Below are 24,254 nucleotides of genomic sequence, written 5' to 3'. Positions count from 1 at the left end.
CGTTAACTCAAAGGCTTATGATAATACCGTATACTTTCATCAAAATTTGAGATATGTTAAAATATGCATTCAAAGGTACAATAAATTAAACAACAGATATCCATATGCTCATAACTAAACACTGATTTCTCACACACAGTTAAAGTAAGATACTGGGGGTTTCTAGCTTTCCCCTTTTACCCGTTCAACAGAAAACCAAAAACAAATAAATAATAAAAATGTTTAGTTCTTACTCAAATAAAATTTTACAAAATAACTGAAACTACTAACATTTAAAACATTCAATTTTATAAGCTTAATTTCAGCGTACCATTTAACATTTCAGATATTAACTATCTATGAACACAGATTAAAATCTAAAATTTATGCTTATTATAATATAAAAATAAAACCAAACATCACCTTTCTTAAAGTTTTACCGAAAACAGTGTCGACAGAACAATTAATTCACAGAAATACTTAAATTAAACTACATCACTTTTCACCACACACACACTTAAACTGATGATCTTCGGACATTGGCTGTCCCTACACACTTCGATACACTAAAATGTTTTCGGACACAAGACGATCGCACAAACTTAAAAAATTGCTGACGATATCTGGACACTGACTTGCCCCACAATTTGAGCTGAAATTCAGTAGATCGAAAATTTTCTTCCAACGGTCTGTAACTTTTCGCGTGAATATTATTTGGTTGCTGCGGGCGGGGGGGGGGGGGGGAGACACTCCTCAAATGCTTGCTAGAATCATTACTCGTTTCTGCTCTGTGTACCTCCTGGTTGCCAGGGAAAACCGAAACCTCAGCGTTGGAATTGGCCCTTTGTCAGAGCAAAGAATGTCTGTGTAAAGAAGGAAACACTCCATAGAGGTAATGTAAACTAGTTTGCCTTCTGCGTCGCTAGAGAAAGTGTGTGTATTTAATTATGGCAAAGCACACGAGGGCTATCTGCCTAAGGGGAGGGATGCCTTTCGTGGAGGACTTTCTAAGGGAAACTGGCTCGTATACACGTTACACATGGGGAAAACCACGAAAACGCCCATGCAGCCAGCCCGTTCGCGGAATTCGAACCTCGGACCGAACTACCAGTGTTCAGCGACTTTACCGCTCGGCCGCCGCTAGAGAAAGAAGAGGGAACATTAGCCAAGGAATTTGGCGACGGAAAATGTTGGCGACAATTTTCCCCTTTGTAATGTACCGGATTGGTCTTTGACAAAACGTTTCTTTGACTTATCGCGATAATTTAAACTCGGATATTCGTGCTTTATTTATTTATTTATTTATTTATTATTATTATTTTGCTCAAAATAAGTAATTTAGTGCGAAAAAAAAAATATTTTCTTTAACTTTACACAAAACGATATTCGCGTTAATAATATTGTAACTAAATGCACTCAGATAATTTCACATAAGAAAAATCTTTTATATTAATTTAGATTATTTTATAAATTTATCAGTGTTTTTTAAATATACTGAAGGTGATTTTTTTCACGATTCGTACTGTTTCTTTAAATATTTTCAAGTTATAGAACATACCAAATTACCTAATATTAATTAAATAATAAAACCTCCAAATTTTAGAGTAAATTAAGTTTTGATACAATTAAATATTACATATATTTCTTTAAATTCTGTGCATATATATATATATATACAGTCAAAAGTCGTTAATCCGGACTCGTCTGGACTTCGGCGATTCCGGATTATCGATTTTTCCGGATTATAGATCATCAGTTTAAATCTGGTAAGATGGCATGCAGAAATTATAAAATTAAAAATATGAAACCGTAATTTATGAAATAAAGAACAATTATGATCTAAAGGGTATCAAAATTTAAAAAAAAAAAAAAAGCTTAATATTTATTTGTTTACTTTATTAAACATTTCTTTCAATGTAAGTTGTTTAAGTTGCTTCGTTTTATGTGATAATACTTTCTCTTTAATTCTATAAACAGGCATAATTTCTTATTCAGTTACAAAGTTCCGCTGTTCAAGTCCTATAATTGTTGTGTCGAGAATACCGATTAATTTGTCAATCGAAATTTTTCCGTTTTCAATAACCTCTGTGTCAGTTTCTTCATTATCGGCAGCGAATTATAATGACGAGGAATTTGATTTAAATCATATCAAAGAAGAAGTACATCGAGATGAAATACTACATTTAGTAAGGAATTATACGCCTAATAAAATAAAAACATCTGCCCTGAAGATAAGGATAGTGCTGACAGATCAACTTCCAATTCATTGCGCGCCGCGGCGTTTCCCCCGCCGCAGAGCAGCATGAAATTGATAAACAGATTTTGGAATGGTTAGAGAAACAAAGGATATGCCTTTATCCATTTTTTGCAGCAATTCCAATTTTTGTTTGATGGACATAAAAAAATACTGTCGCTTTGTAGATCCTTTGGGAGCTCCAGCATCGGAAATTCTATTTGACATAATCGAAAGTTAAAGCTTACTTTTATAAAATTGCTCTAACAGTCTGCAAAAAATAATAAGCCGGATCCAATTCGAAGATTAAGGAACAACGCAATCTGCAACATTAACTGAAATAGATAATTAGATAATTTTAGTTTATACCGTGCGTTATACATTAAACGAGCATGCGTAAACGTAAAAGTCTTACGCGCATGCGTAAACTCCTATGCGCATGCGCAGAAAGTTTGTAGCTTTGAGGTCCGGATCATGGGTGCCCGAATTAACGACTTTTGACTGTATAACAAAATCTTCCCTCTTTTTATATAACTCTACATAAATGTTTTCTTACAGATGTTACTTTTAACACTTCAGGCAGACTTACAAAACTTTTCAGAAATTTCACAATTTTTTAAACAATACTGAAAATATAGATGAAACACCAAAAACTACCATACCTTATCTCACATTCCCTCTTTGCACAGGCCTTAATTTCTAAGATGAGAAGTGCCGGATCCCTAAACAAGACCGTCAGCAGAGAAGAACAAGAGTAAATAAATAAATAAAATGACTATTAACTCATTAATAATTTTTAAATTAAATAGTTAATTACTATCAGATTAATTAATATATATTTAATTAATGTTTATAAATTGTTGTTTAATCAATAATTCTAATATAATTAGTTAATTATAATTTAATTGATAATTATTAGATAATTAATTATTACGTATTGAAATAATTTAAGACTGAAGTAATTAAAATTAAATAAAATGTAAAGAGATAAATTGAAATTTAATAAGCGATTTTTAATATAATTTTATTGTTAAAATAAAATTTTCGAGATAAAATTTCTACTGAAATTGTTATTCAATTACATAAAAGAAGTGCCGCATAATTCTTATTCAGGTTTCCGGTGCGTTCCAGCTAGAATTATAATTTATTACAAAAAGCAAGAAGCACCGGAGCCGATATCCAGTGGGCTTCGGTCCAATTTAAGCTCCGATCGTAGGGGGGGGCAGTTCTTTTATCATCACAAAAATTATTATAGCTGATGAAAATTCCAGGGCGAAACAGAATGAGGGTATGAGTGGGTGGAAACAAAAAACGAGGGGAATCTTGGTGAGAGAGAACGTTCTCTTTGACCTCGGCTCTCTGCTGATATAATTATAGCCATCAGGCAGATAAGTGTCAGTGGTAAAATGAGTCCTGAATCTGACTGCTGAGGATGAATATAAAGTTGCTGGTTACGCTCCCCCCATCAGTGGATACTGTGGGAAGACAATGTATAGGACGGGCCTGAGCAGTTTATCTCAGTATTTCACTCTTATTGTACTCGCTGTCACTTAACGCACATTTAAGAATACAAGTTTTCCTTCCTGCGAGAATAACAAGGAGGTGTTGGTTATTCTCGCAGGAAGGAAAACTTGTATTCTTATAGAGGTCCTTATAGAACCAACACCTCCTCTATAAGGAGGTGTTGGAATAACTAACTGTAAGCATCGATAACAATACACTAGATTCGATGGCAGTGCGAGAAATTTACGCGTTCCTAAACAAACTCCCCCAAATTTTTTGCCTTTCTTAAATGGAAAGGTTTCCGCATGTGAGTGAGGGGACTTTGAACGTTTCATGTTCTCATGAGTTCGTATTTCTAGGGAGAAAGAGTATTGCAAAGTCTGTTTATTGTTAAACTAAAACGTTAAGAATTCTAAATTTTTTTCTCTTTAAATTGTAGTTCAATTTTATAAAACGAAGTACCGGAGCTCATTTTATTTAGGGCTCCGGCGCAATTTAAGCACTGTCTTTGCATAGCTTTTTTCTATATGTATATGCACACACATATATATAAATTTATACATTAACTTTTGAATGCCTCGTTTGATATATTATGCAGACCTTGAAAATATTCTCAGAAATATCATTACTACTGCAACTATATGTAATGTCAACCATTTATACTTCTAATATTTAATATAATCTGAAATTAATTGCAGAATTAATATTAGACTTTGCACCCACTCCTCCTTTCTATACCTTCTGTATATATTTCCCCCTCATGTCATTTGTTTGACATAGTCTGTATCTGTGAATTAAAAAACTTTTCAGAAGCATATTTACTAACTGTAAACAATAGAAAAATTATCTTCATAATTCAGCCAAGTATAATTTTTAATATTTAAAGTAGGCTGAAATTAATAACAGAAATAATGATATACTTTACTCCCTTTCCTCCTTCCTTCCATACTTCTACATGATACTTCCTTATGCCATTTGTTTAATACGTTATCAAAACTTAAAAAAAAAAAGCTTTTCAGAAATATCATTACTACTAATAAACAACATTAAAAACTATCTATATAATGTCAATTAATTAGTATTTGTAATACTTAAAATAATCAGATATTACTTTTAGGAATACGTCATATTTTATAATTCCATTCAGATCTCATATGTCGCTTAAATATTAAACAAAACAAAACAAAACAAAAAAACACCAGAATTTATTTTAACATATTTTCTATTTATTGATTTTCTCTAACTGCAGACAAAATACATATACATTTAATTATCTAATGAGCAGCAGACAATATTAAAAAAAAATTCTTAACTGATTTGTCAATGTAAGAAAATTTTTTCTTGTTATCAAAACATTTAATGTAAAGACATTCTTGTTCATAAATGTAATATGTTTTTATTACAAACTCTTCGCAGGATTATTAAACCACATATTATTAACATAATTATTAAAAGATTAAAATAATAGATAGCAGTTTTTGTTGTGCTCATCATAATGCTCTTTAATGTATCCCAAACTGAATTGTTCTTTACTTAAAGTTTTCTATTGTTACCATGTTTTGCAATCCTTTCACAATAATCCACATTGTTACTCTTCAAAGCATATTTCAACACTGAAAAGCCAAAACATTATGACCACTTACTCAATAGCACATCATGTAACCTCTGGCCTACATAACAGCTTCAACTTGCCTTGGCATGGACGACACAAGTTCTTGGTAGATGACTGGAGACAGCTTGTACCAAATGTTTAAGCAGTGGTCACACAAAGTTGAGATATTCCAACATGGTGATGTTTGAGCTCAGAGCTGCCGCTCCATGAAATTCCAAATATGCCATATCGTAGTAAGATCTGGTGAGTTAGGTGGCCAGGGTATTAATTGGAATTCATCATTATGCTCCTCGAATACTCCAACACAATTCGATCCTTGTGACATGGGGCGTTGTTCTCCTGGAAGATTCCATTTCCAGTGGCTGTGTCGTGCCGATTTTGCGGTATCAAGAGGGACAGTCTCCAAAGTCCTTTTTCTTTGATGATCTGTGGGTGTCAACATCTTACCATCTGCTGCTGGTTCCAACGTCATTTATCCAATTTGCATAAAGTTTAACAACGGCAGATTGCGAAAACCTACCAGTTGTTCAGTTTCATAGATACTTTTTTCGAGCTCATTGAAAAATGTGTCCCACATTTTTCAGTGGTCATAATGTTTTGTCCCATCAGTGTATATGCAAGAGTAATAATACGATAATTATTTAGTACTTATTACTTTACTGTATTATTTAGTACTTATTACGTGCAACATTGCATAAATGAATATTTATACTGCGACTCAAATCCTAACCTTATTATTAAACATAAATTAAGTTGATAATTTTCTACACTATTAAATGAATTACTGAAAGAAACATTATTATGGAATTAATATATTACATTATTATGACAAATTGGTATGCATAATTGCTATTAATAACATTTGAAATATACTTGTTATTTCTCTTATTTATTTATTTTTTTAAACAAATCAGTGGTCACAAAATTTAGTTATGGATGATTATTCTTTTTATAATTTTATAAAAAAATCTAGTGTAAATAGGCTGATTTGCCCCATAACTGCATTCAGGATGATTCAGCCAATATTGTATTCAGTTTCACAATAAATAAATATAATCATCAAAGAATAAAATTTGCATCAAGAAATTTGTCCTGAAATGTATAATATCTGCATACTTAAAATTCAATATATAAAAGACAGCATGTGGCAATTAAAAGCACCAGTTCCATATAAACTTAAAAATCATGAAGCGTACTAAATTCATACATTACCTATTATTCCACCTTAAAAACATTAGCATCCATTATCAATAAATCACATAGAATATGATATAAAAACTGATTAGTAGCATAATAGAAAATAGACACAAAATATTTGATACGCCATATTTTGATGATGCTTTCAATTGCCCTTTAATAAAATTGCAAATTACAGGACTGACCATTCATTGAATCACCTTAAGTATATCTGCTATAGAGTTCTTGCCGCAGCAGTACTTTTTCTTCAAGTACGATACTTGGCTTGTTAGCCTCTTTATTTTTAAACTCTTTGGAGTGTAAACTTTGGAGTGTGTATCTGGTGTTTTAAATGCTTCTTTCTCTTCGTTCTCATTATTTACAGATGGCAGTTCTTGAGTTCCAGTCTCATCTGTTTTTTTCTATTCGAGTCAGTGACATCGTTTCAGTATCTACTACTTCCACGGTCTTTCGAATTTCGTCATCTAATAAGAACAAATATAAAAAATACTTCATTTAAATATACCATAATACAATTTTAGAGTGTTGAGTATTTCTGGAAGACTTTTCTGTTAATTCTTAAATTACTTATCATTACTGACACAGCTTTTATTTATTTATGAGCTGTTTTTTACTTTAGGAATAGCGCTATGCCTTGTGATTGGGTTACTGTAGTGAAATATTAGTTTATAGATTTTTAAGTACAATGTGATGGAACCAGTGCCGATTCTAAACTGTTGGCCACTGACGTGCAAATTAAAACTGGCTGCCCTTTTTTACAGAGATATGTTTGATAACCATTTTGTTGCTCTTAAATTTGGCTACCTACATGCTGTGCACCATCTTGCCCCAGCAAGATAATATAACCTGGATATAACGCTACATTAAAAAATATCAGCCAATGCTGTGCAACTAAAAAAGAATACCAACTTTATTCTTACTGACAAAAGATTCTTTAAGTTATACTTCTTCTCATTTTAATCACAAAACGATACAATATTTATGCCTTTAGCTTTGGGTTTAGACGTTATCAATAAACATGTGGAATAATAAAGGGCTTCAAAAATTAGTTCAGCAAGGGAAAAAAATGCCAAAACTTCAGAAGCAGCAATGATCTTTAACGATTTTCATTGCCTTTTAGATTCTGAACTTATACACAAGGTACTGTAGTCAATTTTAAATAAGTAATCACCTGTGATCCAAGGATGGATTACTCCATTTAACATTGATTTTTATGGGAAAAATAGTTTTACTTTAAATTTAAAAAAAAAAAAAAAAAAAAAAAAAAAAAAAAAAAAAAAAAACTGCTTACAAACTTTTGCAATGATAAATGGCCATTAGGAAAAAATTAAATTTGTAAAAAGTTTCATTGTTAGGATTCATGAAAAGTATTTTTCGTTACCTCAATGAACCTTCATATAAAAAATAAATGCTTTGCATCCAGCGCTACTGATGCATCACTAAACCATACAAAAATAACTGATTTATTGAAGACGAAATGCACAGTTAAAAATTGAAATTATAAAACAAGATAAAAACATACATTATTTACAAGGAATAAAATTTAATTTTACATAAATGTATAGAGAATCATGGTTACCTGTTTGCCTTAACTTCTTTGGTACAGCACAGGAATTTGGTTGTACGAAAGTCACTTTCAGTGAAGTGTACAGAACACACTTTTCCTTTTCTGTATAATTCATCTGTAGATTTGCTGAGCAGATCTTTATTGCAGGCAGCAGCCCACTGTTTTGACCTGTAAAAACAGAAAAGAATAACTTCATTTTTTTAATTTAATGAATTTATTGCCAGTGGAGATGTAGCATCGTTTAAATCAAATAATTCTAATGAAATCTTGGCTACACATTAGAATGCTAATTCATTAATGTTTATTATTTACAATAATCTTTATTAAATAGCCAAAGTACCATCTGATTTAGACTGTAGAAAAATTAAAATTAGAGCTAGTTTATGAAGTAGTTACTGCAAAATAAATGACTACCTGAATTTATTGATAATGTATATTTACTAGATAAAGATATGATAATGATATAATAATCAAATATTTATAAATTATGTATATATATAAATATAAGTTACAAACTCTTACTTAACAGGATCCTTAGGGAATCCGAAGAATCTTCTCTCTGGATTTTTTCAAGATGTTGTACCACAACAAAAACATCGATACCATGTTTTGGTAGCTGCTTTCCTTTTCCTAAGCAAAAAATATACAATAACTTAGTCATTCGCTCGACATCCCGAATCAAAAAATAATATGCTATGAATTTCCATTTTTATAGAAACTGATAAAGTTAAAAAATATCTGATAAAATGTGAAAATTGCTGCAAATATGTTATAAGTGCCAATATATACGGCTACATTTAAAATAATATTTAAAGATTTCCATAACACTAATCATAAATTATTTTTTAAACATAAGAAAGGTTTTTAATTTACAGTTAAGGCCTTCAATATTCTACATTTCATTAATTAAAATTATTCGAACTTTGGCGTTTTTGGCGACAGATATTTCACGCATGCGCAGTTTCCCTTTTCGTTCGAAGGGAGCCACTTCTGCTGCTGCGAATGAAAATTCTTAACAATACATATTCTTTGGTCAGAGTTCAACAAAGACTCTTTTATTGCCTCGAATTTGTTTCTGCTAGGTTTCACTTTTGACCTTTTCCCAGTAGCAGGCTTCACCTTTGACTTTTCACTAGATGGTTTGTAAGGAGTAGATTTAGCGGCCATATTGGATACATTTACATTGCTGACATTTGAAGTTACATTTCCACAATCATTTACAATTTCAATATTCTTACTTAGGTCAATAATCAGAGGTTTAACTTGCTTCCTGGAAGCTGAGATAATAAATCCCCTCGTTGTTAATTTGCTGGCCTTAGCGCTTTCGCGTGGATTTTGGCTTACTTACAGAAATACTCTGTTTAAGTCTCTCAAGTCACGTTGCTTCTTTCTCTTTCAAGTCAAGCTCTTTAGCTAATTTCTCTCTATAAACATTTAGAAAATAATCCCTGTTCGGGGGAAGGTGGAGTATATGAATGTCAAGATTGTTTGCAATCTCGTTTATCTTAAAGAAAATACTTTTACCAGCACGCTCGAGTTGCTCGAAGCCAGCGGCGTCTAGTGGCGTTGAGGCCCGCTTCATCTATCGCTTTTGTCGTTTATCTCCTCATATTTTTCGACTTTTTAAAATCAAAGTGTAACTTTTTCCCCTTGCATTTTGAAATTAACATGTGTTTTCCCATAAACAAAATAAAAAAGGAGATTTTTTTTTCTAAGAAATATAAAATGAAACTTTTCCGACCTATAAAAAATATCTAAACGGATTTTTTTTTAACTTTAACTCAAAGTGTAATTTTTCTAACTACATTTTGAAATTAACATGGGTTTTCGCATAGATGAAATAACAGTGGAGATTTTTCGTATTAAAATATTAAAGTGGAAATTTTTCCAACTCAAAAAAGCAAACTGTTTCTTTTGAGCCCTAACGGAAACTGCAGTGAAAATTTTTCGCCTTAAAAAAACAAACACATTCATAAATTATCATGAAGCTATTCCACTCAGATATATTTTTCTGCTTTTCATGCCATTACATTTCCAATGAAATTTGATTCATTGCCAGATAGTTAAATGTTTGTTATTTTTTTCGCATCCGAATGCATTTCGTGTCTCACATATGCTCACTACATATACCAAAATTACAATTAAGTTGGAAGTTAAGTGAATACTTCCTGAAATACTATATATTTAATTCCGGAAAGTTTACATGAGTATCTTCATTTTGAATCCTCTAATGTTTCTTTTCGTTCTCAAATAAATTCTGCGCACAAAATTTTCAGTTTTGGAGGAAGTTATTTGCGGATGACTCAGATTTTATCGTCAATTGATTTTATCGTTATTCATAAACCTTTTGAGCACTTTGAATATTGCCACTTTTTGCATAACGGCCACTGCAAATCATTGAATTTTCAAATATTTCCTTATTTATCTTTTACAACGCCTTGTAAAGATTTGCGAACAAATTTTTATTAAATAGTTATATTGCTTGACTTAATAACTTTTTACACGTTTGGAAGATTTAACTTCAACAACACTGAATCAGAAATTTAAGAAAAGAAATGGAATTTGTATCTTAGTATATTATAGGAATAGATTAATTTTCTCTGACACTGATGTATTCGAATGCAGATAATGGAGACTTTTAACGCAGCTCATACAGACTTTGAATATTTTCTCTAAGTCACCAAGAATCACTGACATAGATTTTTCTCATGAAGTCTATTTCTTAAAAGAAGTTTATATACTAATTTCATTAGAAACATGTTTAAGGAAATATCTCACCTTCATAAGAAGCATGAGTGCTTTGATTTAAATTACTAGAAAACTAAGAATCATTGTTTTGTAAATATGTTTCTCTTTGACTCAAAAGTTTCTTCTTTATAATATTCGAAAAGAACAATAACAGTACATAATTAATATATTGTATTGATGATACAATGTTATATTTTAACATATTGTATTGCATATCAAGTGACTATAAGAAAAAAGCTATATTTTCCCTAACTGCTCATTTTTCAAGTAGAATTTTACTAACGCACGCATGTATTTTTTGCACTTTTTAATAAAATCTTATAGGCAGAAATGAGTGTTTCATTACCAAATTTGTACTTTCTGACTTCATTCTACTGAAACGACAACATTCATAACTTATTTCGAAGAAAAACTTGTACATTTTAAACGTTTTAGTTAATTTTCTTACCACTTGATTATCTTTGAAAATTTGTTTCCTAGTCCAGTGCTAATATATTGCTAATTTTCGCTTTTTCAATGCATTTCGTATATGATAAAAACTCAGTTTAAAAATTTTTCTTACTTAATGCTGAACCGGTGCCATGCTTTCATTTTTATTATATATCATGCGGATATTTTAAAAAAGGCATATTTTTCCCCCTTCTGTTGGCACAATTTTAACTAGCATTTTACTATTAGTGAGACTTCTTTAGTAAAATCTCAAAGGTTAAACTGAACGTTTCATTACTAATTTTGAAAATTCTGGATATATCCTACTTAAACGTTCATAACTGATTAGGAAAATAATTTATACATGTACTTCGTTGCACTCTTGGTTAATTTTTAAATCGTTGTTCGTCTATAACACTTGATTTCTAGTGAAGTATCGAAATGATTATTAATTTTCCGCTTTTTGCAAAGAATGTTTTGCAAGAATTCAGTATAGAAAAATTTCCTAACTTACCAATATTATTAACAAATTAGAAAATATGCAAAATTTCTCTAAAAATTTATATATGTGTTTCTGTACAAACATGTAGACGAATGCCCACATTTAATGACTATTTTCCTCTATCAGAACTAAAATTTCGAACAAAAAGTTTTTCATAATGTCATGTTTCATAAAATTTATGTATTTGTGATGTCGTTGCCTTTTCGAAAACGTTTTTAGCGTATGCTCTCGGTAGTCTTTTAGACACTTTGAAACTGTGTTTTCTCTTTGCTATTGGAAACTATTTTATCTTTGCTGTTGGTATATGCCAACAAATTCTCGATACTTTTTTGGTTTATCTTTAGCTTATGAGTTATTTAAATACTTAAAAATATATTTGTAGATTGTTTATGTTGACACCTGCGATAGATTTCTTGGACGTTTTTGGAAAATGTATTTCTTTTATTCCCGTGAATGAAACTGATGTTTTCTTAAAATTTTATTATTCAGAGTATCAGTTAATTATGACAGAATGCCGGATTGTTCCTATTATTCAACATTCATATGAACTTCAGTATTCCAAATCTCTCACGTAACTGTAATTTTTCCTATCAGTAATAAGAAGACGAATGGAATAAATGCAGGTTACGCAGACATAAGGTAAAAATCTGAAAGTAAAAGAAGTTCTTCAGATCTAGAAAATTCAGTTCAATGTGCAAATATTCTTCCTATTCGAAGTTTATTTTTGGAATGACATAGCATATAAAATGTAAATTTACTGAAAATAGATATAATGAAGATGAAGTACTTTGCAAAATCTGGACGGTAATTATACAAAACTAATTATAAGGCAGTTTTCCATAAAAAGTGGTTCCAGCGAAGAAAACACGCCAGCACTCTCCTAAAACTTTACATGTTTTAGTTAGAACAGTTTCATTTAAAATCTGACCACATGTTAAAAACCTGCTAACAAATTGTGATATTTTAAAACTAATGACAGATATCCTAAATGTAATTCTTTTATTTCATTTCTATAAACTATGACCGTGGGTGTTTTCTTATCAATCATTTACAAATTTGAAAGCTAATCTAATAAAGTACCAAGATGTAATCCACAGAGCATGTTTTTTGAAGTTTCTTGGGATTTTCTCCACATGCAATTCAATCACTATTTAGAGAAATTTCTACTTCAAGCCTTTCAAAATAGTGGGTAGCTTCTCTTTTATAAATAATCTGTATTTGAAAACTTCTGCATGTGGTTCTACTAATCATGTTAAATCAAAATCAGATAGCTCAACTACTTTCTAATTTTGCATTTTGCAAACTTTTTTTTTTTTTTTTAATTTATACATTTTTAAAAATTTAGAAAAGATTTTGTAGAATCATAGCATGTTACTCTAGTGGAACATAATTAAAGTTTTTATATAATTATTAAGATTTTCTAAGTGGCAACATGATTTAATGTTTTTGCATAGTAACTAAGATTAACTGTGTGACAACAACGAGTTGAGTTCAAAAGTTGTTACTTCGAGTGTTCCGTAATCATCGTTCCGTAAACATTATTCCTTAAGAAGCTTTGTCATACTATTTTTACGTTAAAAATAAGAAATATGTTGCAAATAATGAATAATGAAAATTAAATAATGAAAAGCTCTGGCTGTTTTGTTTCGATCTCTTTTTCCATCAATACTCACGTTGCTGAAGCATATAGAAGGATATTTCACAAAATATCTAAACCCTTATTGTATATGATATTATGTTTCCCCCTTTTTACATCATTGTTTTTAGGTGCTAAAAGTAATAATCTTTTTTGTGGTAATGGTATATAATTAATACGAATTCACGGTTTCATAAATATGTTATCAAAGCTCATTTTGTAGATATAGTTGTTTTTAACTTAAAATCGCAAAACATAACCAAAGAATGTCTATGTACAATACATATTTAACATTAATATATACAATTCTTTGGCATAACTACATTCTTTCCACACACATGAAACATAATTTTTTCTTTTTCAAAATCTTGCACAGATGATGCGCTGCTATTATCTCACAGCCTAGTTTGAAAGTTTGGAAGCTCATAAAAAATTCCGACATAGAATTTACCTCGAACCAAAGAGAATAGTGGTATGTGCTGAAGGTATCACAAAAGCAATAGAAGCTCATTGGTCAATTTTTTAAACCCCTTCCCAGTGGCGATACTAATGTGCCCTTGTGAATTATGCCATCCGGGAGAAATATCCCAAAATAAAAGTTGTTACTGAACCAACATTATTCACTTTTTCTTCTTCTTACCTAATGCAAGTCAATAATTTACTGCGGAAAACAAGGAACAGGTTAAATATTTTTCAACGGGTTGATTTAAAATTAACTTAATCAATTTTATATTAAATATTAGAAAACTGGGCGCAACAAGCGCAGCCACCACATTAATTAAAATTGAGCTTTTGGGGCATTAGAACCAATGATTTCGTTTCTGAAAAGTTGTTTATATTTGTAAAATTATTAATAATAATAATAATACAAAAAATAATGATACATAAATTTAATAAATCTTTTTTTTTTCAAAACCTTTGGCCTTGTTCTTAGTCTAATTGTTATCTTTAAATTATTTATCTGCAATTATTTTTATCATGATTATGCTTTATGCTGTGTATTATAGGGAAACATGTAAAGGGTTCGATGAAGATAAGCATTCTTTTAAAAGGGATCGATGCAAGAAAGAGGTAGAGAATCCCTGGTCTAGGGTTCTCTTTCTCTCCTTTTGAATTGTACATTTTGCGTTAGCTTCTTTTTTTATATAGATTTAGTTATTTATCACTGCTGCATATTTCGATAATAGGAAAATCTCACAAAAATGTATCCCTAAAAAGGAAAGCTTGATTAAGACCAAATGATGCCTGAAGCTAATACCAGGATAGAGGCTCCTTATTCCTTAGGCTTAAACTGAAATGATTTAGATTTTAACGTCGTATTAGAGGGTTTATTAAGCTTTTATATGCTGTCGCTGAACATCTCAAAATTACCAATCTGTTCTTGGACTCACTCCTGCTAACACTTTTCCCCCTCTTTAGCTTTATTACTAAGCATTGCTTTCTTAGCATCACATACAATTCAACAGCAAAATCACAACATTTTTTAAAACAGCATATGTTTAGAATTCCAGATACAGTGTTAATTGTTGGCATACATTTTTCAGTCTTTTCTCAGTTCTTCATATCAATGTACAGTTTTCTTAGTGAGATAACTAAGGACCCCCCCTTTTTTTTTGTCTTTCTATTATTAACTTTTTGTGTGTTTAAGTTTATTTATTAAATATCACATTTTTTGCACTTTGGGGCAAAAAATAAAAAGTAATTCCTTTTGGTCATCTAAAAGATCATAATGCACAAAAGATGGCTGAATTTGGTGATGTTTCATACAGTACGGTGCAACGTGTTCTGAAATGATGGAAAAACGTATTATCCACATCACAGCATCTAAATTGTGGTAAAAAGTACTCACTGGTCAGGACCACGACTGATTGTCACGTGACATGTCTAAAATCGGCTTTTAGCAAGGAAATAATTACTTGCAAACATCATTCAGATACCACATATTTCAGATTTAGAACAAACATGCATGTCCTGGATGTATGTAAAGTATCATGGAAAACATCAATGCCACAGTCTGTTACTTTAGAATAGGCGCTACAAGGCCCCCTTTTTTACTTCTTTTGGCTTGTCTTGTAACTGTGGTAAGGACTGCTAGGGAATATGGTCTAGTCCTCTAATTTGCTAAAATTCTGATATTCTCTGTGTAGTGATGACGGCACACGTTACAATGGTACACAAGGAAAGGGTCGTTACGACCTTGAAGTGCCAATTTTAAAGTAACAGACTATAGCACTCGTACACAAACAGGCTGGAATGCAGTGGTGGGAATTCCATAAAAAAAAAAAACGGAATACATAAATTTGGAAAGGAGTCATCTGGCTTGATGAGTCCTATTTTTATCATTTTAGTAATAATGCCAAACGTAAAATGCATCAAAAGCTGCATGAAGCCTTCAGTTCAGCCTATTTAGCATCTGGTACAAACAGAAGGGAATCTTTGTTGTTCTGAGGGTGTTTCGCATACTTTAAATTGGGGACCGTCGTTGCAGTTAATGTGCAGTTAAACTATACTCAGGTTTTGGATAAACTGGTACTTGTTTCATTATCTTGCTGATAATCCAATTGCGGATAAACTAGTTTTTCAAGAAAACTATAAATAGTATTGAGTTTAAACCTTCCCGAACTGGTTCAACGAACATTTTGAGGTGCTCTGTCATATTCCCTGAGCGGATCATGAGTCCTTTCGAAAGTCTAAATGACCGCCTAGGTCAAGAGCAGGTCAAGAGGAGCCAGAGACAGCGTAAGGTTTTTCCGAATTTCGTGAGTAATTGACGATAAAATGGCTTCATATCATTCATAGACCTATAGACTTAATGCCATAGCAAGTTACTGCTATCATTCATGCCATGAGGTTGCCAGTTAAATATTAGTTATTTACTTTACAGGGCTCAAGTTTTTGTCTACTGAATATAATATTATTCCTCATTCCGCATTTAACTGTCAGTTTATTTAACGGCTAAATGCAAAATCTTAAGCTATCGTAGTTCTTGTATCTTGTTTTTTATCTGAATATTTTAGTGATGTTGATGGATTAGTGCTTTAACTGAAGTCTATGTTCACAAAGAATTTTTAGGAAAACATTTTCCTAAATTTAATAAACTTCTATAACAAGAATTAAGTAAAGATATTACTTATACACAGCACTTTTTACATTTTTGCTGTTTATTTGAATTTGAAACTGCCATGATGCATATTTAGTTAATTTTTATTTTTGTTCACTTTTATCTCGTGCTGAATAAATTTTTATAAATTTCAAAATTACATGAAAAATTGTCAACATTTTTATTTGATCATCCATAAAATAATGTTGTTAGAGTTGTAAATTGTTCTGTAGATGTAGTTTCAGTTGAAGCGAGTGAAACTAATTTCTCACGTAGAAATTCAGGCTCCCAGTTTCCATTTAAAAGCATCCATGGGTCTTCTACTATCCTGAATCTTGGTCTGAGTGGTGATTCTGTAAATATTAAACATCAGTATGAATGCAATAAAACGAATGTGTTCAGATACACATAAATTTACTGTAACAAAAGGAAATACTATGTGCATATATATTATTGAAAGTTATTTAAAACTCAGATTATTACTATGACCTTAATGAGAACTGCCACTCACATGGCTTAAAATACATGAAAATTTTCTTCACTGTTTGTATCTATTTAACTTCTGTAAATATTTGAGCTTCGTGCACAGTGGAGTTCCACCTTTCCAGACCGCTTGTTGTTCATTTCATGTCTTTTAAATTTAAGCTTAATATTAATTTATTTATGAGTTATTTTATAATTTTTGTTGGATTAATTTATATTATACATTTTTGTTGATAAAACAGTATATTATACATAAAACCTATTAATTTATATGGATATGTATGATGCATACGATAAAAAAATATTTAGCCGTATGCCAGTAAATATGTCTCGCCACATTCATCAGATTTAATTCAATAAAATATTACCACGTATACTTTTACAAAAGGTCTTCATTAAATTGTAATTCGGTATTTTTTGGTAAATATGTAGTAAGGAATTATGAACCATACACATGCCCACTCTTTGTTTATTCTACCTACCTATAAGAGTTTATAGAGAAAGCTCAGATCCAGGCCATCGAATAGCCCCTTCACCAGTAACGTCAATTCCCGAAAATCATCCAAAGGAGACGAAACTCCAAAGAACGACTCTTTCGTTGTTTAACATATAGCAACACACATAGCCCGAATCAAGTTTTGAGAGGATCCTTAACAGTCCTTGCAGAACCTGAATGGGCCTGTAGAAACGATGGTTCTAATCTTGTGAAGGCAGTTAATTTCCCTCATACTGTCTTCCCTCAACCGACTTAATAATTGTGGCTAGCATCCCGCTCGCATGGGCTTATTAAAACGTCTTAAGACTGCATCTATATAGACATTAGACATGGCAGCTCTTACTTATATCAACAGATATATATATCGACGAGCTGAATGCTGGTAGTTTGACCCAAGTTAGGCAAACTGGCTGGCTGAATGACTGATTTTCGTGATTTTGCCGTGTGTAATGTGAATACCAGCCAGTTTTAGTTACAGATTTTTCCACGAAGGTATCCCTTCCCTTAGCTCTCGTATGCTTTACTATAGTATTCTATTAACGTGACGAAGTTACATTTATGACAGTCATGTGCCCCCCCCCCCCAAAAAAAAAAAAAAAAGAAGAAGAAGAAAAGGTGAATGACTGGCAGAAGTCATCCTATATTAGGCCTTTTTTTTTCATATAAGAAAGCAAAATGCCTTCCTATTTGAAGAAAAAAAAATGTCTTATACAGGTCGACTAAATAAAAATTTTAAACAGGAAAACATAATGTCAAATAAAAATGCATAATGCATTTGCAGAGAAGGTTGCAGTCTATCTTCTTTAAGAATAAATTATTTAGTGAATTCTCATTAATGGGATTGCCTTATAAATCAGAGATGGACAATTAGCCACATGTATCAATGAAAATCGAAGAAACATTAGTTTGTAGATACGCATGTCATTTGAAATTAACACTATATGTAATGCTAAATAGTTGCCTTGCATCTATTTATCCGCCAGCTTATATCTGTTTCGTAAAACCTCACCCCACATTCATCCTCTTCGCATTACGAAGTTCGTTTTAACGCACTTGAATACTTATTTATATTGCTTTAGTTAACCGTGGATAGGTTCAGAAACTAAAATTTCAGTTAAAAGAGTTTTAATGGTAAACTCATCTTCGAAGTGTTAAACTGTAATCTAAAGCTTACAGATTGCAAGTTCCGCCTTCAGTGAAGCACATTTCTCTAGCACTTCAATGACATCTTAGTTTTCTTGTTTTCTGTGGTTAATAAGTTAAAGCTGGCCAGGCCGGCGCTAGAGCATGTGCAACCTCTGAGGCAGTATAAACAGTTCACAAATATAAATGCTGGAAATCAAACATATTATTTGCCAGGAATGAATAGAAAGCAGTGGGAATTTATTAATCATAAATATCAACATTTCAGAGAAACTTACGTATTGAAACTTGTTTCTTAAATTAACGCTGTTTTGCAAAATATTATTTTTAAATAAAATTTCGCAGGAGCACTTTTACGAGGTCAATATCTGAAGGGTAATTTAAAAAAAAATATCAAAATTGGTCTGAATTTCGCGTAAATTTTTGAAAGGCACGTTTTTCTGGTCTTTATGTTTACTCCACGTTATTTTATCTCTAATGGAGTTTCTTTTCTCAAAACTATAATATGAGACACGTTATTATATTTTAAATTCGTACGCTTGAGCTAAATGAAATGCAAAGTTTTGACAAGATGCATTAAATCAAGACTCGTCATAAAGATTATTAAAAATCAAGGAAATCCTCCCGATTTTGTAGATCCACTAAATGAAAAAGGGCCCAATTAAGACCAGCTGAGGCTCTAGGGACAGTGTTATTCCAGTTCCTTAACAAAGAAGTTAAAGGAAATGGTTAGACCTGAATAATTCTAGAGCTTTGAATCACATTTCATTACGCATGAATGTTTAATACTATTTCAGATAATAAGCTCTAGAGAAGTCGGTCTGAAGCATGACAAAAATGATACGCCAATCTTTAATCTGAAAAAATAAAGATTTTTTAGTATTTTAAAACGCTCCTTTTATATGTATGTATGTATGTATATATATATATATATATATATATATATATATATATATATGATGTACCAGCTTTTGTACGAAATAAATAGATTGCTGAAGAAATATAAATGTAGTCGTAGCTTAAATTATCAGACGATAAGTTTAGAAAACGGGATCCATTTATTATTGGTCAGTAGAAATAGCAGTTACAAAATCAGATATCCGGAGTAAATAAAAGAATTACTAATAACTTTTTGTATGAAGTTTACTGCATCGTGACATTTAAGAAAAGCCCCCGATATTCCTTTGCGAGTCCTTTTATAGCCTCTGGAAGGCGGAGCTTCCAAGAAATGACGACAGCCTCGTCAGCCAATCCAGTTCGCTTTAAATATTTCCAGAACATTCTATAACTGTACGTGTAGAAAAGGCGGGAAAAACAACTTGAATACGGGGCTGTGGATTTAATTCCACGTACTTTCAAATAAGAGACCATCGCCATTAAAAATAAAAAAGAACATACAGTTAGAAATTTAAGTGTATTCTTGACTATGGAATTTTATTATTACATATGTATATATGTAACGTATTGTAATAATTTGGAAACATTCATACCTCAGTTATTGAAGCATACTATGAGAATACTTGAAAGTCATGATAATCCAATAAGGGGCAGAATAAGCTGACAGACGTCGCAGATTAAGTATTCATTTTTTATTTTAATTGACATTTGAGGCCACAGATAACTTAGCGCACTAATCGTGTCTGTTTTAGAACATTTACATTTTTGATATCGTAGCGGGAAGAAGAGAGTGGCACAGCAATAGTATTAATATGCCAAAATGCAGAAAGCGAGATGTGTCGTACTTCAAGATGGAGGCCTATTTGAAAATTAAAAGGATTTAGGTTTGCAATCCTCTTATTGGTAGTCAAATACTTCGATATTATTTGGTTGACTTTTAGTTTGCAATATGGCAACGGAAAATATCCAGAGTAAAATGGAAAGTTAAGGGGCTATTACAAATTTACGTTATAATTATATATGCATACATAATTAATTATATTACCCATTGAGAAGTCGATCTCGAGAAAATATGAATAATCTAAAATGGGTTTTATAATTTTAATATGATTTATGAGATATAATTAAAAATTAGGAAAAAAATATTTAAAGTCATCTTATAAGTCATACTAAAATTAGAAAATACATTTTAGCTTATTCATATTTTTATGCTCCAAACCGAATTTTCAAGGGGTAATAATCTGAAATAGTAAACATTCATGCGGAACGAAACGTAAATCAATACTCTAGGATTAGAGACAATGTTTGTGCAGTCAATAAGTTAAAATGATTCCATGCTACTTTGGAAAAAAAAATATTTAAAGTTACCTTATAAATCATATTAAAGTTATAAAATACATTTTAGATTATGCATATTTTCATGCTCTTGACCGACTTCTCAATCGGTAATAATCTGAAACACTAAAAATTCATGCGGAATGAAATGTGATTCTGTTCTCTAGGATTGTTCAAGTTTCAGTGTTTCAGATTAACACCCACTGAGAAGTCTTCTTGTAGCATAAAAATATGAATAATGTAATATGTGTTTTACAATTTTAATAAGTTCACTTTAAATAAATAAATTTATTTTCCCAAAACACTGTGCGATTGTCTTAGCTTTCACTTTATGTTTTTAAAATTTAATAGGTTTGTTTTAGTACAATTCCAGTATTTTACTCGGATAATTTCATCTACTTCTACTAAATTATTACTTTAAGTTTTTAATTAATTAAATCTTAAGCTGCTTTAGCGCTTGATTTTAAAGGTTTTTCAATCAGATTTAGAACTGCATTATTTTAGTTTAATTATACACGGACACACACACATATTAGTGAAATTAAGACAATTATAAACCTAAATGTAGGAGCAGTTGCTATTTAAATTAAGTATAAGCTGTGAAATGAAATAAAAGTTGAGTGAAATTTTTTGAGATAATAAATCTGTAAAGTATTCAACTTTGAAAATAACGGCTTTTGAAAACCTTTCTACATAACGGCTAAGATAGATATAATTTAATAAGACATTCTCAGGCTGAAATGGGAATTATAAAATACTCTCAGAAAGTAATGAAATGTAAGAAATTAAATAGACAAATCAGCCAGTCAAAATATGCATAAGAAGAGTAAACATCTTACGAGAACTTTCTAGATGAGATGAGAAAAATTTAAAGTCTAATAAAAATAATAAAATGAATCTGATGAGAAAAATTTAAAGATGTGGAAAATGAGAACTGCCTAGCTGAGCTGAAAAAGCAGAATTAGGTGCAGCTAGCTTGTTTTATTTCAATTACAGTGAATTTTTCACTTTTATAGTCACCCCACGGCTTTTGAAATAGATTTCACTTTATGATTTATAATCGCTTGAATAATCTTCGTTCCTGTGATGAAAAGTGTTTCGACTTTAAAAATGTTTGTCGCGAAACATTCAAGAACATTCGGGAAAAACAAAAAGATATCGGAAACTTACCTTCAGTACTTCCTCTGTGATTTAAGGAAAATATATATCTAGTGCTAGAATAAACTATTTTATTTTTGTGTAATCAGTTTCATTTACACATCATTCATTGAATTTACAAAAGGGGTCTCTCTTGAAATTAAAAAACTTGTTAAGTAATTAATGTTTAAACTTACCCATTCTTTCACGCATAGGTGCACACATCACCCCTGAAGAGAGAATAACCAAAGTGGTTAATACGTAAAGTGCGATCATTTTCCACTTTTACAAAATCTACAGTTAGAAGATGCCTTGTATACAATGATATATCTATATCTATATCTATCTATCTCTCTCTATATATACTTGATTTATCAATTGACTGGTGACTGATATAATGAGGAAACTGAGAAAGCAATTTAATCATCAGAATGCGTCGAATAGGTATGCCAAAATGTTATATATATATACTTGATTTATCAATGATTGGTATATAATGAGGAAACTGAGAAAGCATTTTAATCATCAGAATGCGTCGAACATGGTATGCCAAAATGTTTTCAAAAGCAGAATACAGTCGCCTAAACAATGAACTAATAACCGTTTAACTGGAAACTAAGCGTCTCTATTATTTTATTTTGCATTCAACTGAATGAAATATTTAGTATGCGGATTTCCGAATCATTATACCGTACTAAACGTATTCTTTAGGACAAAAAAATGGTGACTCACTTCATCATTTGCGTTGAATGAAATGAGGTTCCTGTCGGCGCATTCATTTCAGATACTAATTATAACATACTGCAGGGATGTATAATAAAGGACCTGAAAATAAACTGTAAGAGTAACTTTGTACCTGTTTCAAGTCTGAGATTTACGTTTCGAAATCTGTGCAATCGTTATTAATTTTTATATTTATTTATTTATTTTTTTAATATACACGTAAAACCGCAAAAAATCTTTCAGTATCATGAAGGAATCAACATAGCGGTGGTTAATATTATTGTTTAGTAAAAAATGCGAGTATATTTTTTTCAGTATTTGCCACATTACTATGCACTTTTGTGTTAACTCCACTTTTTCCTGACATCTACTATTTGTCATTGCTCAATAACTAGCGCCGCATAGCCCCGTCCTTATAGACTTGTGCTATAACGTAGGGGCATAGCATCGTAAGGAATTACGGCAATTCCTCTTGGGTGCTTTCATTGTGTAAGTGGTTAACATGGCCTGCTGGTAACTAAAAGATCCGTTGTTCGAATCCCGGGAACAGCAAAACTGATTTCTCTCGTTTCCTGGCTGCGAAAAGTTTAGAAGTCATTTCGCGGCCTTTATTTTCGCAACCATTGGTCTTACACATATACTTCCAGTTATAAGAATGCTTTAATTAAGGAAAATATTCATATTTTGAGCATTTTTAAAATTAAAAGTCAGTTTTGTAAAAATTATGAAATCTAAATTTTTATACGGTCTTCTGGCTCTATAGTTACATTTAGTTGAAAGTTTATACTCGTTCTAAAAAACAAAACACAAAATATTTGACTTTCGTGCAGAACAAAAATTACCCAGATTTTTAATTTTATAATTTGAGATCCTATTTTCTAAACGTTCAGGAATTGTCTGCAAACTGAAGAGCGAAATATTGAAACTGTACGTAAACAAAATTAAAAATAATCGAAATTTAGAAAGAAATTTCAGTTTAGAAAAAGTTTTCTGGTATTAATAGATTTAATAAACCGAGTCTTGATTTGCTATCTATCATGAAAAGATTTTATAAATGTAACTGGGTTTTCAGGAAAGAAGGTCTTATTGTATTAATTGATGCTCTAGAAAACAGTGTCAGTCTTTAAGCATTAATAAATAGCCGACTTATAACTTTTTTTTTTGTTTCCTTCCTTTTTGCATAAATTAAAAATGCAAAATATTTTTAATCCAAAGAATTTTTTAGAATGACGATTAGATTATGATTTTAAAATAATAAATCTGCGTGTGAATGTTATTAGCATAGTTTTAGCATCTGAAAGCTTACAAATTACTTATGTGAAAATGATTTCGGCGTACCAAATGCAGTAAAATTATAAATTACAGAATAATGCGCGCGAGTAAATCGCAAAGGAATATCACTGAATGGCATTAAACGAAGGGGAAAAAATCCATATCGAATAATCTTAATATATTTTTGAATCTATTCCTTCAAGGATAATGGATGGAATTAAAATCTGAGGGAAAAAAAAAAAAAAAACTTGAAATAATTTGA

The 24,254-nt window shown here is 31.1% G+C and overlaps 1 long non-coding RNA gene across 1 annotated transcript; it reads right to left on the bottom strand.

Annotated features, from left to right (window-relative positions):
* Window positions 1-16,592: 16,592 nt before the first annotated feature.
* Window positions 16,593-22,736, bottom strand: LOC146992722 (uncharacterized). Its single transcript, XR_015039078.1, has 2 exons — window positions 22,195-22,736; window positions 16,593-16,859 (listed from the first exon to the last, which is right to left on the bottom strand). It is a non-coding gene; the product is annotated as an uncharacterized LOC146992722 (long non-coding RNA).
* Window positions 22,737-24,254: the final 1,518 nt, after the last annotated feature.

The sequence above is a fragment of the Stegodyphus dumicola genome, chromosome X2 (genome assembly GCF_044657685.1).
Source record: "Stegodyphus dumicola isolate Sdum_Otavi_A_Nest chromosome X2, ASM4465768v1".
Taxonomy (NCBI): Eukaryota; Metazoa; Arthropoda; class Arachnida; order Araneae; family Eresidae; genus Stegodyphus; species Stegodyphus dumicola.
The sequence above is the reverse complement of the archived record's forward strand: the minus strand, read 5'-3'. Positions and strand labels throughout refer to the sequence as shown.